The 14,928-nt window shown below is 37.1% G+C and overlaps 1 protein-coding gene and 1 long non-coding RNA gene across 2 annotated transcripts in view; one reads left to right on the top strand and one right to left on the bottom strand.

The window, feature by feature from the left end:
* LOC136839642 (uncharacterized) overlaps positions 1-14,928 on the bottom strand; it is a 325,176-nt gene that overhangs the window by 279,381 nt on the left and 30,867 nt on the right. The window lies entirely within an intron of this gene.
* The window catches only part of LOC136839640 (transient receptor potential cation channel subfamily A member 1 homolog), a 29,395-nt gene continuing 26,185 nt past the window's right edge, over positions 11,719-14,928 (top strand). The window contains exon 1 of the mRNA XM_067105951.1: positions 11,719-11,934. The gene's annotated coding sequence lies outside the window, so the exon portion shown is untranslated. The remainder of the gene's footprint in view (positions 11,935-14,928) is intronic.

Here is a 14,928-nt window from a genome sequence, read left to right on the forward strand (position 1 = left end):
AATAAAAAGATGACAATCACGATAAAAAAAAAATACTGTGAGACACAGGCCCACTAAAGTAATGGAGAAAAATCACAACAATTACTGTTAGGTAATATTCACCCTGTATTCACGAATTAATCCTATTTATCATTCAACTCTCTTTTAAAAAATAATATTCTAAAATTCATCAACCAACAGTGAGTTCTGAGGTGCGCTCTAATTAGTATTAAGCTGGCATTTAAAATTGAATAGATTTGACAAGCACGTTCTCCTACAAATTTTCCTTTCTAAATGGCAACAGAAAAAAAAAAGACAAGTCTGGAATAATAGGTTCTAGACCACAAGCTTTCTGCTCTGAAAATTACACCTCCAAGGCATCAAAGCTTCAATTTTCCTGAAAATGACATAATCAGCTGTTTGAATTTCCTGTCACTGAAACAGAGGATTCAGTTGAGAAAAATTCCTTTCTACTGCTTTCCTACGTATTGCAAGTTATCTCTGCCAATTTCTCCACTCGTAAATTGGAGCTGTGGCCATGGAACGAAGTTTTTCCTGGAGACTAGCGCCTTAGAGCAGGTTTTAGTTTTCTGTAAAAGAAAACTATTGTGCCGGCTTTGTCTGTCCGCCCGCCCTCGGATCTTAAAAACTGCTGAGGCTAGAGGGCTGCAAATTGGTATGTTGTTCATCCACCCTCCAATAAGTTTTTATTTTAGTTAGGGTCAAGTTAGCCATAATCGTGCATCTGGCAACGATATAGGACATGCCACCACCACGACCGGCCGCGGCTCATACATCATTGTACCAAGACCAGATAAAGATAGACCTATTTTCGGTGGCCTTCATTATACGCTGCACAGAAAACTCGATTGCGCTAAAGAAACTTCGGCATTTTTTTTTTTCTTGGAATTAGACAGATGTGAGATTTTCTCATTATCATTACAATAAGACAGCTGTCATAAGAGTCTCACCTTGTCCTTGAAATTATATCCTCAAACGCTACAAGTTTCTTTTTGTTCTTCGCTATGCAGGTGCCTTTTTTCCTTATTGAGTTATGCAATCAAGTCTTTCACTTAGCCCTCGAATCAAATGAAATATCTTGTAGAAAAGACTTGCACATCAAATATTCAACATATCTTTGCTTTTAAGATTCAAAACATTCTACATTCAAAACATCCACATATGATCTTCAAGTAATGCTCAAATTGTGTCCAAAACTTACACATGGCTAGTATCTTAATATTTCAAATGTAGAGAGGTTCTGCTGAATTGAAGCCATGAAATACAAATCTTTCCTTAAATATTAAATGTGACTGAAGGAACTCAAAATAATCAATACATCTCTTTTATTACCTACTGTATTAAAATAAAAAAATTTGCTTTCACAACTGGGTGTATGTATGTATGTTGGTATGTATGTATGTATGTATGTATGTATGTATGTATGTATGTATATATATATATATATATATATATATATATATATGCATATATATATTATATATATATATATACATATATGTATACATATATGTGTATATATATATGCAAAAATGAAAAACTGAGTTTAATCCTGACTGGGTTCACTTTAGTTTTCTATGAAAACTAAAGTAGAGGCAGAATTTACAATTTATGTATGCTAGTGACGGTACAAACGAATATACAGACCGCTAGAAAAGATATATAAACCTAATAAGGAGGAAAGAGGGAGGAGCAACATACTCATTAGCATCTCAGGTCAGTGGTCAATTTACAAATCTCGCTTATTTGGGCGGGTGGGCTCAAACCATTGCGGCAGGCCCAGGTAAACCACCTTCCTTAAAATCTATTTATTTTACATATTTCTTAAAAATATATGGCACGAGTTCATACATTCATTGGCTCATATTAATCCTTTTACAAAAGCTTTCTTTCACAAAAGTGGAATCTATCATTTCTTCCCAGTGCATTGTTGGAAGAAACTCTTTCAGGCCCCTGTCCAACTGATTGTCTTTACTAACACGTGCCAAAGTTGCACTGGTCCCCTGTGCATATGTTACATATTTTTTTTTTTTTGCTGTTCTATTATCTTTTCCAGTAATTTTCGAGTATATAAAAATTGTCATGCATTTACAATGTTTTACACACGTTTAATCAACTCTAGTACAATGTTCTTAGGAGATGGTATACCCAGTATAAGAAACAAATTCTAACGGATCATTAATAGATACCTTTGTGATTTATGATACTACATCAAAACTCACAAGCCTAGACGTTATAGCCAATGCGTATCTTTGTAGACGTTATAGCCAATGCGTATCTTTGTAGACGTTATAGCCAATGCGTATCTTTGTAGACGTTATAGCCAATGCGTATCTTTGTAGACGTTATAGCCAATGCGTACCTTTGTAGACGTTATAGCCAATGCGTATCTTTGTAGACGTTATAGCCAATGCGTATCTTTGTAGACGTTATAGCCAATTATAGCCAATGCGTATCTTTGACGTTATAGCCAATGCATACTTTTAGACGTTATAGCCAATGCGTATCTTTGTAGACGCTATAGCCAATGCGTATCTTTGTAGACGTTATAGCCAATGCATATCTTTGTAGACGTTATAGCCAATGCGTATCTTTGTAGACGTTATAGCCAATGCGTATCTTTGTAGACGTTATAGCCAATGCGTATCTTTGTAGACGTTATAGCCAATGCGTATCTTTGTAGACGTTATAGCCAATGCGTATCTTTGTAGACGTTATAGCCAATGCGTATCTCTGTAGACGTTATAGCCAATGCGTATCTTTGTATGTTATATGGGAATCACCACCAAATAAAAGCAGCATATATGTATTTCCAAAACGCGGACTTAATCAACTACCAATCCATAGATTTTGACCAATGACTCGGGGGAGGGGGAAGCTCTTCATCACTCTACAACTTTCAACGACTGTATAAGGAAAAAATCCTTATACATCCATGAGGAAAAACTCTAGGAAAACTAACCACACACCTGTAAACGCTAAGCAATCTTCCGGCCGCGACTTTCAGATGTCCGCATTCGTCTGGTCCAACAATAGGAAAAAAAATGCAATTGCATGCGGGGTGCGGCCACCGCGTCTGCCACATAAAATATATATTGCTATTAATAGGGTTCATCGACTTCTGAAAACTGGCGTAGTAATGACTATGGTCATACTGCGCAGAGGAAAATACTCTTGGTACTACTTGTTGCAAAATGTTACTCAAATAGATAAGCAGCATACAACCGATGTTGTTGTTACGATAATTATCAAGAAGTTCTTTCCGGCAACTTAGGCTCGTAATGTATTTGAAGTCTTGGCAACTGTCAAATGAGATTCCGTTCACTGTAGCTTATTATAGTAACGACTTGCACTGAGCAAACTGAAGCTTTCCGCGGCTCTAAGGTGACCTTCAATCCTGTTCCCGTGACTGGTACTAAATGGCCACCCTTTGTGGGTGCCAGAGATATTACTGTCATTATTATTAACATTACAATTCGCAGTTCACCAAAGTATAGAGGCCATGACTGTGCATATCCAACTTTCAAAATACAGAATAGCCAATGTAAGACAAAACGAGATAAGAATATAATAAATAAATAACAAGAGTAACTCACAAATGAGGACGATTTTCTTTTTTTTTTTAGATTATTCTCGTAACATTCTGCCCTAAGCATAATCTAACCGTGTCTGAGTTAGTATAAAACATTAACACACACACACACTTGTGACCTCAATTCAGTGCGTGACGTGCAACTTCAACGTAAAGATGATAAAAGGTGCAAGACACCGTGGTGGTGTGAACACCGCCACACAATTCGCAGATTTTGACTCGAGAGGGCGGAAGTGTCATTATCTCATCTAAATTACATGCGGCAAAACTTCCGTTCTGACATATTGTATTGTTGAAAGTTTAACAAACTGCGAGGGTAGGACCACTCCCGTCCTCCAAAAAATAAGTTATACAGAATGATTTGGTTACGGTGAACACACACTGAATACCTGCAGAGTGGTTCCATCCCACCGGATATACATTTCGTCAAGGCCTTCCCCAGAGAGAGAGAGAGAGAGAGAGAGAGAGAGAGAGAGACTCGTGATTATAGTAACACTTGCACGTTAATACTTTGCTATTTTTGATATATCAAAACCATGCCCGTGGTTTAATCATAATTTTTTAAGTGTTCATCACACAAGTTCGAGGGAGGTTTTCTTTGTGTTACCTTAACATATGGTTCTAAGAAGAAATTTTTTCCATGAACGCACCTACTGCTGTACCTTTGAAATCTACTTACTGATTCTATAATCCCCATTTTTGAATCCCTTTGGTTTGAGTGTGCTCGTGTGTTTGTGTGAGAGAGAGAGAGAGAGAGAGAGAGAGAGAGAGAGAGAGAGAGAGAGAGAGAATGATTCACAACAAGGATGCCCTCAAGAGAAACTTTTCATCCAGAATACTTTAAGGTCAGGGTTTTTAAGAAAGATCCGTACGATAAAAACCCTCCGACAACAATCCGGACACAAAATCATCTCAGTCACGGGCAAGGCGGGCAACTTCGGAAACTTTACATACTGGTACAAAAAGAAATGACAGTGGAAGCCTTGTAACAGGACTAGTTTAAAGAATACCAAATCTAAACGATCAGAAAGAACCAAAGGGTAACTATTACGCACAGGACTGGAATATGTGATTTGGGCATCCAACCAAGCACTGGGACCCACTGGGTACTATCAGGTATAACACGATAAGCAGAGAGTGCCACTGTGTCCTTGATCCTGGAGTAGCCCCAAACTAACGAGAGGTCAAGCCAGGTCAGGTCAAACTAAAAACGAGTAAAACATGCGCCGAAGTTTCTTTGGCGCAATCGAGTTTTCTGTACAGTGTATAATCAAGGCCACCGAAAATAGATCTATCTTTCAGTGGTCTCGGTATAATGCTGTATGAGCCGCGGCCCATGAAAATTTCAGCCACGGTCCGGTGGTGGCCTGTCCTATAGCGTTGCCAGACGCACGATTATGACTAATTTTAACCTTAAACAAAATAAAAACTACTGAGGCTAGAGGGCTGCAATTTGGTATGTTAGATGATTGGAGGGTGGATGATCAACAACCCAATTTGCAGCCCTCTAGCCTTGGTAGTTTTTAAGATCTGAGGGCGGAACAGAATAAAGTGCGGATGGGCAGACAAATAGCCATCTCAATAGTTTTCTTTTACAGAAAACTAATAACCTTGTAAGGATAATCAAGTTCTTCATTGGAGGGGTGGGTGGAGCTCTCGGCTAGCACGCTGTTGGCCCAGCGTTCGATCACATTGTGGTTCGGATTCCAAAATAAGCTGTAGGTCCCGTTGCCAGGTAACCAGTTGGTTCTTAGCCACGTAAAATAAGTCTAATCCTTCGGGCCAGCCCTAGGAGAGCTGTTAATCAGCTCAGTGGTCTGGTTAAACTAAGGTATACTTAGCTTAACTTTGTAAGGATAATCTTCCCAAGTGAGAGTAACACAGGTCAGTACGACAGGATGGCGAAGTTGATATCAAATATTTTCTAACTCGTACGTAGTCACCAAGGTTTTTTCACTATTATGACGATAGTTGAAGAATAAAATCCTCTTTAAACAAATGGGTGGAATTTGAACCAGTCCTGTCTTTAACGTAATTATTTTCATAATTTTTTTTTACCTTTTTTTTTGCCTGAATCTTTCTTACACTAGGTTGTAAGTGGAAACCAATAAATTTTAAGAAAACAAAATCAGCGTTCATTTTAATATCTGATAACACCGTTGTTGTATGTCAACATTATTCGTATGCCAATATTTGACTGTTATCTTACCATAAATCACTTCCCATTTTTCCAAATAATTCACCTTTCCGTAATGCTAGCAAGTCTTGTACTGTCAGTCAATAGCTGTTTTGAAAAATTTTTTCATTAGTTCATTTATAGCAGAAGAGTGTTCACTTATGTTACAGTGCAATCCTTACAGCGCATTCATTATTGCAGAATAGTTTTAGAATTTCGTATTCCTTGTCTTAAAAGGTTTCGTCCTGAAGCGGTTTTCTCCAAAGAAGGTATTGTTCCCAAAGGGTATTTTGCCCAAAGTAGGTATTGTTCCCAAAGAGTATTTTGTCCAAAGAAGGTATTGTTCCCAAAGGGTATTTTGCCCAAACAAGGTATTGTTCCCAAAGGGTATTTTGTCCAAAGAAGGTATTGTTCCCAAAGGGTATTTTACCCAAAGGAGGTATTGTTCCCAAAGGGTATTTTGTCCAAAGAAGGTATTGTTCCCAAAGGGTATTTTGCCCATAGAAGGTATTGCTCCCAAGGGGTATTTTGCCAAAGAAAGTATTATTCCCAAAGGGTATTTTGCTCAAAGAAGGTATTGTTCCCAAAGGGTATTTTACCCAAAGAAGGTATTGTTCCCAAAGGGTATTTTGCCCCAGGGTGTGAGGGAGGGCTTTGCCATGGGGGATTTTGTCCTACAGGGACCCAAGTCTTCCTAGATCTACAGACCTCCTGAAATCTACAGATGTTCCAGCAAGCTTCAGGTCTTAGGGTAAAAATCTCAAAAGAGGACCTGTCGATTTGTCGATTTGCCATATATTTAAAAATAACTAAAATACGTATGAAATAATGTACATTAGCCTCCCACAAAATTCAAAAGAACTGTCGTCTCATCAAATGTTTTAAAAGTATTTCAAGACAGTTTACTGTTTTCTTTTCGAAAAATGCATAGGGGCTTCAAATATACCATGTAGTGGCGGACGAATTGACTGATCGATTAGGGCCAAGCGCTGGAACCTATCAGATATTCAGCGCCTTTGAATTTACAATTTCCGCGATGAGTTAGGGCCTGCAAGTCACTCCATCACCCTATCAAAAAATATTTACAATAAAAAATATATATCAAAACTATGCTTCGTTACTACATCCACTCTGCAGTGTCCCAAGACAAAACTTATCAGTTCTCCCTGCCCAATAATGCCTGTATTTCAGAATTGTATATTGCATCAGCTATAAAAATAATTAAAGAATCATCATTCAATAATTTTGTAATTTTCAGTGATTCAAGAAGCGCTATAGAAGCTATTCAGAGTTACAAATCTAATAATAATATAGTACAACAAATTAAATTATATCTCCATAAATTATATAATAAAAAAAAATGTAGAAATATGTTGATCCCTGCGCAAGGGATCAAAGGAAATGAAGAAGCAGACAGCCAACTCACATTTCAAATGTGAATATCCCTTTACAGATTATGTAACTCACATAAAAATGGGTATCATAAATAAATGGCAACATATATGGGATGAAGAACCTGAAAGTAATAAACTGAAAGAATTAAAACCTAATGTTAAAAAAATGGAGTTCATCATATCAAAGAGAGAGACACGCACAAGTAATTTTAACACGCCTCAACTGTCTGACACATGGGCACTTAATGAGCAGCCTACATGGCCCGGCTCCCTGAGTGCTCAGAATGCAGAGTAATAATAACGGTCAGACATGTGTTATGTGAATGTCCAAAGTATGACCGACAACGAATGTCTACTTTTGGAAATAGGTCAGTTCAGAATCTTTCACATTTTCAATCATTCAATTTTGATGTTCTTGAAAAACTGTAATTTAATTAACAAAATATAAAAATAAGTAAATAATAAAAATATGAAAATCCTTTTAACATTTGAATTTTACAAAAAGAAGAATTTTTTAAAATTTTGTTTAATTTATATTCTGAATTTTAATATACCGTTTTAGTATGTATGTAAGGAAGTCTGAGTAAATGTATTTATTGTATGAGAGCATGTGCCTATGTGCAGTTTTTTAATTTCATTTTAATTCATTCATCTTAGTATTGGATGATCTAAGCGCTTGAATAGAAGTTTTTTTAATAACTGCCTTAAGCTGAAAGTCAGCTCAGTGGTTTCTTTAATAATAATAATAATAAAATTAACTAAGAGGGAACGCCATGAGATTTCAACCTTTAAGCTAGCGGTGTTGTAAGCATTGAAATGGAGTACAGGCATTTTTTACAATGTTCTGATCAGAAAGAACCTTTATTACACACTGCTTTAATTACAACATAAGTAACTAAAATAAAATAACTGCCTTAATTTTCTTCATATAAATTAACTGGGGAATCACCGTACTTTATTTTGGATATGGTTAGGCGAGTGAAAAAAATAACATTAACTCTCTTTTGATATTTCCAAAAAATTACTGAATTATTTAATTATATGCAAAACCATATGAAAATATTTTAGCCTTTCTATCATATGTCATTTGCTATCTGCGTATTTTTCCTGCTGACATTGAAATTGGAAAAAAAATCTGGCAACACTACCCAAGAAAGTTTGTGCTACATTCCTTAAGGTCAAACAGGTTTTCACCGCGCCTTAAACCTCTCTCTCTCTCTCTCTCTCTCTCTCTCTCTCTCTCTCTCTCTCTCTCTCTCTCTCTTTATGCCATAGTTAATAGAGTCCGAAGCTTCTGTAATTATAGAAAAGTTACACCAAATATGTTATTCACCTTAAATTCTCTCTCTCTCTCTCTCTCTCTCTCTCTCTCTCTCTCTCTCTCTCTCTCTCTCTCTCACAGTTAACAGAGCAACTGACAAGAAAATGAGGGTAATTCTTTAATGAACTATAAAATGCAACCTGAATATAGGCACCAAGTATGAGTATACCTCATACTGATAACAAAGAATATAAGGAGAGAGTTCCCATATAACCGCATCCAGTGTTAAAAGTCACTGCTACATGAATGACACACAGGTGCTCACCTGTACCTTCTCAGCTGATTTCTCAATTAATTACAAGTGTTCCAATCACAAGCTCCTTAAAATCACGCAGGTGTCCCACGATAGGCTACTGCACGCATCCTGAATGCATAAGAAAAAGATTTATTCACTGGCGTAGGGAATACTGCGATCATTATAGAAACCAGATGAACCACCGCAACATTTGATTGGATTAACTAATTTTCATCTGGCGTCACAACGACCAGGGTCGCTGGCCTTATGAACTGAATTGAATGTAGAATTTAAAGTCAAAGGCCAAGCCCTGGGACCTATGAGGCCATTCAGCGCTGAAACGGAAACTGACAGTAAGAGGTCTGAAAGGTGTAACAGGGGGAAACCTCAAAGCAGTTGCACTATGAATCAACTGTTAGGAGAGGGTGGAAAGGAAGATGGGAGAAAGAGAATATGAAAGGAGGTACAGTAAAAGGAACGAAAGAGGTTCGCAGCTAGGGGCCGAAGGCACACTGCAAAGAACCTTGTGAGCAAAGTATTTGACCTATTCAAACGGGAAAATTTTAATAGTCATATTTGACGTATATGACAAGTTAACTAAAAAGCAAAAGCGAGGTCTCAGGACGATTTTGTTCACGGGACATTATAAAGATTCCGATAAGCCTCGAGATGTGATACACGAACTATTTATAATACTAACAGGTGAAACAACAGCATCAACAACCACTAAAGTAAAGACAGAAAGAGTGAGGGGACGCCGGTGACAATGACTAAAGCAACACCGATTACTTCATAAAATATCAGTGATAAGTAACATAAGGAAACGAAAAAGTAAAGGAAAATCACCAGTAATTATACGAAGAGGCAGTCCCATTTTCTATACCAGAAGCAAAGGAGCGCCTCCCTCCGCCAGTTCCCTCAGAAGCGACAGATAACCAAATGAATATTCAACACAACAGGGGACACATTCATGCTAAAGAGAGAGAGAGAGAGAGAGAGAGAGAGAGAGAGAAAGAGAGAGAGAGAGAGAGAGAGAGAGCAAACCCCACGGCAACAAACGTAAGAAATGTAATGCCCTAAAGCAGAAAACCGTTTTTCGGGAGTTACCCTTAAAAGCATACAATTCATAAAATATGAAATTTATGAGTAAAATGAATTAATACGACAAAGAAGCAGCCTTCCAAATCTACACCAAACGCATCTCCGTTATTCCCCAGCTCAGCTGTGGTCATCGGATTTCGCAATGTATTAAGGAGAGAAGGAGAACCCACGTCACCTTGAGATTCCTGGGAACATCCTATGGGACCTAACGCCAACACAGGAGGTATTCCCCATTCCCCAATATTGGCATTTCACACAGTGGGACTTTTTTTTTTTTTTTTTGTAGCAACTCAAGTATCTGGTGTCTAAATTCCCTCACCCGCCGATATGGATGACGGTAAAAGTTCACTGAAGATGATTACCCGCCTCCAGACACGAAAATCTACTGTCTTCGCCGCCTATGCAACGCGAACTATATCAGCAAGAACATGTAAAGTTTAAGTTACAGTTTACGATAAGTTATTTTCGTACAGACATATCTGAAGTCTTATACGAGTGAAGGACATAAAAATTGGGGAATATAAAATCACACTATATATATATATACATATACATACATCTGTGTGTGTGTATATATATATATATATATATATATATATATATATATATATATATATATATATATATATATATATATATATATATATATATACAGTATATATGACTTTTTATCACATCACCGTGATTCATATTCAATCAGTAAGCTACAAACGTCCTTTAACATCCAATTCGCTCTACCTCGGAAATAATATATTTTCATATATGTTACCGAAGGGGAATTTTTTTTAGTTGATAATAAGTTCGTCGTCTCGTGGGCTCGAACCAGCGAAGACAAGAACTCAGGACTACAGTGGACGCATTTTAACCCACGCGGCCAGCAAGTGAGGTTAAAATGCATAAAGTATATATGTGTGTGTTTATATTCTCCAATTTTTTTGTCTTTATACTGTACGTGTAAGCAATTCAGTCATGCTTGTACGAAAATAACTTCTAGGATTTTATTACTTCAGTTTTACATGTTTTTCTTGCTGCTACACTTCACGTAGCATACGTCACTAAAGCATTATTTTCGTTTTTAAGTTTAACTGATTTATCAGAAGGCAGTCCATCTTATTCAGTGCAACTTATTTATCACCCTTAGAGGCGGGTTAGGCAATGTGAAGACACACACACACACACACACACACACACACACATATATATATATATATATATATATATATATATATATATATATATATATATATATATATATATATATAATATATATATATATATAATATATAACATATTTATACACACGAAATACAAATAAAAATTTCCCTCAGTTCAAAGTTAAACTTCATTTATTTTTAAAGGTATATAAATCTATGTCCCTGTCATATTACTGACAATTCAGAATAAAACTAAATTTTAACCGCAAATATGAAGTAGTCAGGTTTAACATGGGTAACATTTTCTTTCACACCAGAAAGTCGTTTTTCATTGCTGTTCTGATTATTTTATCTCAATAAAAGTATGTAACTGAAAATAGTCTGACGGAATAACCAGGTTTAGATTGGAATTACTTGACACCTGTTGGTGTAGCATCACCAGCTGCATTTGCTAGCGTCTTTGGTTTTTAAACTACGCCGGCCTCGTGCCACCAAGGGCTCTCTCGCAACAAAGGTTCTACGTCTGGCATCAACAAAACGTTTGACGCTGGTCACTATTATAGTTGTACAGAATGGAATGCAGGAACGTGTCTTAAATTACGTGAAAGGTTTGCGTAAAATTGTAGTTTTAAAACATTTACACGTTATTTCACTCGACTGGATTTTATTATTACTAATGAACTCAGTCGAGAGTAAGAAAACGGATTGTCACTCTCATATATCGCATGTTGGTAACTCTACGGATATGGGGCCGCTGTGTTGTTGAAGCGCCCAGCTCGAAAGCCCGGCAGTGGCAGCAATCAGTCCCGCCATGCATACGGCGACTGATGAACAGTGACCCACATGTATTACAAAGTTCTCATGGTGAATTGGTTGAAAGTGAAACGAGGTTGTAGCGTTCCCACAAACTGAACTTCAAGTTCTAGATGTGTGCCCGGTGATAGCGTTGGAATCATCTAAGGTATGTACGCGTACAGAATTCATATTTATTTTTTAAACGATGAGACAATAATTGGTTTTACATGTAGCTTCTCATAGAGGTGAAAGTCATGTTTCTTCCTTGGTATAAAAGGATTCTCTCTCTCTCTCTCTCTCTCTCTCTCTCTCTCTCTCTCTCTCTCTCACACACACACACACACACACACACACTTTTCCTACTGATGGCTAGGGAATCAGCCTGCATGTCATATTTTTATTTCCTGTAACACTAAACCATCTTCAATCGTACAAATTAAATGTTCCTGAAGAGTTGCTCCAGGCGCAAGTGTTCATTCTGGTACAAATATTAATAAACCACAGTATTCGTGCCTAAATATACCTCTTAAGACCCAAGAATTAGCGAGATGTCTTTTGTCATTCACAACTCAGATTCCAAAATAAATAAATCTTGTGAGAGTCTACCACAACAAATTTTGCACTAGAGAGAGAGAGAGAGAGCATAACAGGAAAATGAGAAATAACTTATATAGAGAAAAATTATCAATAACGGAAGTTTATATGAAGGATCTTCGTGCAGAAGTCGATGACATTTAGTGTGTAATTATGACACCCTCTCACACATTTATATAATTGGAGGAAATTTTAGTAACCAACGGAAGAGTTCTGGGAAGAAGATAAAACACTTTTCGTTCGATGGGTTGCACTCTTCATTATTTATTGGCTGTGTCTCATATATGATGTATTAAGTGCAAAAGGAAACAAGAGAAAAATGAGAGACATATATATATATATATATATATATATATATATATATATATATATATATATATATATACTATATATATATATACTAACTGACCAACCCAGCGCTACCCTGGAAAACACTGAATGACAACCGATAAACTCTCTCTCTCTCTTTCTCCTCCCTAACACCCACTCTACTCTCTCTCTCACACTTCATCTCCCTCTCACTCTTTCTTTCTTTCTCCTCCCTAACACCTCCTCTACTCTCTCTCTCTCCCTTTCATGTTAAGAGAGTCGCTTCAATTACATTGCCCAACATTTCTTACATTTTATAATTCACCTCCCTCTCACCCCTTCAATTCCTATTGGGGATGAACTTGGACTTAAGGGCATCGAGTGTCACTTTTCATCACGGCGACCTCGAAAACTATGGATTAGACACCAATATCTGTCATTTTTGACATTTTATTTTTCACCCCTTCTCAACCCCCCGCTCTTATCAGGGCTGAACTTGGACTTACAGGACATCGGGAGTGTCACTATTCATCTCAACGACCTCAAAAACTATGGATCAGACACTAATATCTGTCGTTTTCGGTTATTTTTACGTCACCACCTTTGGTGCCAGTGGTCTTACCCCCATAGTATTCTTTTCCATTAGTAAGCCACATGTCTACTGAAATGGGGTATGATAAACCCGTAGAGTTTATTTAGTTACTAACACCCCCCACCCCATATGGTGCTAGTGGTGTCTTACCCCCACAGTATTCTTTTCTAGATAGTTAGTCATATGTATACCAAGTTTGGCTGAAACTGCTTGATGCGTTTCAAAGTTATGCTGGAACACACACACATCTATTTATATATATATATATATATATATATATATATATATATATATATATATATATATATATATATATATATATATATATATATTTATTATGTGTGTGCAGCCAAGCCTTCCTCCTTTCTCGTGAGTTGATTCATTCTCACCTAAGACATACATTTCTTTGTGAGCTCGTACAATCTTTTCCCATTTTCAGTGCACTGAACTCCTAGAGAATTTAGAGCAGGACGTCCTGCATTCAAATCTCAAACCAGCACCGTCGGTTCTTCTTATATGAAAAGTTGAAAGACAGGGACTAATACCTAGAAAGACGAACAGATTCGGCGAGCAAAGAAAGTGAAAACCCTTAGCCTAAGCCTGTTGTCTCATTAGAAGAAGAAGAAGAAGAAGAAGAAGAAGAAGAAGAAGAAGAAGAAGAAGAAGAAGAAGAAGAAGAAGAAGAAGAAGAAGAAGAAGAAGACAAAAGGGGTCAATAGATGTTGAAGGTCTGATAATGTCGAGCCAGATGAGTTTTTAGCTGTCTGTCTCTCTGTGTCTTTTATTTTTCTCTTGTTCTCTTTTACACTTTTACATCATATACGAGACAAAGACAATGAATAACGAAGATTGCAACCCACCGAACGAAAACAAGTTTTTTCTTCTCTTCCTAAAACTCTTCCGTAGGCTACTAAAATTTCCTCCAATTATATAAATGTGTGAAAGGGTACACACACTTTATATATGTGTGCAAAGTGATCAGAAACCATATTATTTACCATATCCACCGACCATGTCTGGTGTGTGTGTGTGTGTGTGTGTGTGTGTGTGTGTGTGTGTGTGTGTGTGTTGAAAGACGGAAATGATCAGTGGAGTTGGTAAACAGTATGGGGATCATTTTGCACCCATAGCTGCAACTAATGTAAAAAAAATAATAATAATGAAAAGTAGGAAAAGTTCCACACACCCAGCGACAATACTTTTCTCTTTATTGAAGCGCTGGGAAATGGCATAAAACTTATGCAGTCAGACACTGAAATCCTAGACTTTGCAAATGACTTTCAAAACCAAAGAGAAATATTTCATCGAAACTAACCTGGAGACGTGAAAATATGAATACTAATAACGGTGAAAATGACAAACGGCACAAAGTTGTGCCATTTGTAATTTTTACCAATGCCAAATATTGCAATACACATGAATTGTGCCCAAAAGATGGCGTCAGTCATAAAGTGACGAATATTGAGCTCTCCAATTTATGACAAGAGCTATGTAAAGTTAAGTATACCTTAGTTTAACCAGACCACTGAGCTGATTAACAGCTCTCCTAGGGCGGCCCGAAGGATTAGACTTATTTTACGTGGCTAAAAACCGATTGGATACCTAACAATGGGACCTACAGCTTATTGTGGAATCCGAACCACACTATACCGAGAAATGAATTTC

The sequence above is a fragment of the Macrobrachium rosenbergii genome, chromosome 6 (assembly GCF_040412425.1).
Source record: "Macrobrachium rosenbergii isolate ZJJX-2024 chromosome 6, ASM4041242v1, whole genome shotgun sequence".
Lineage (NCBI taxonomy): Eukaryota > Metazoa > Arthropoda > Malacostraca > Decapoda > Palaemonidae > Macrobrachium > Macrobrachium rosenbergii.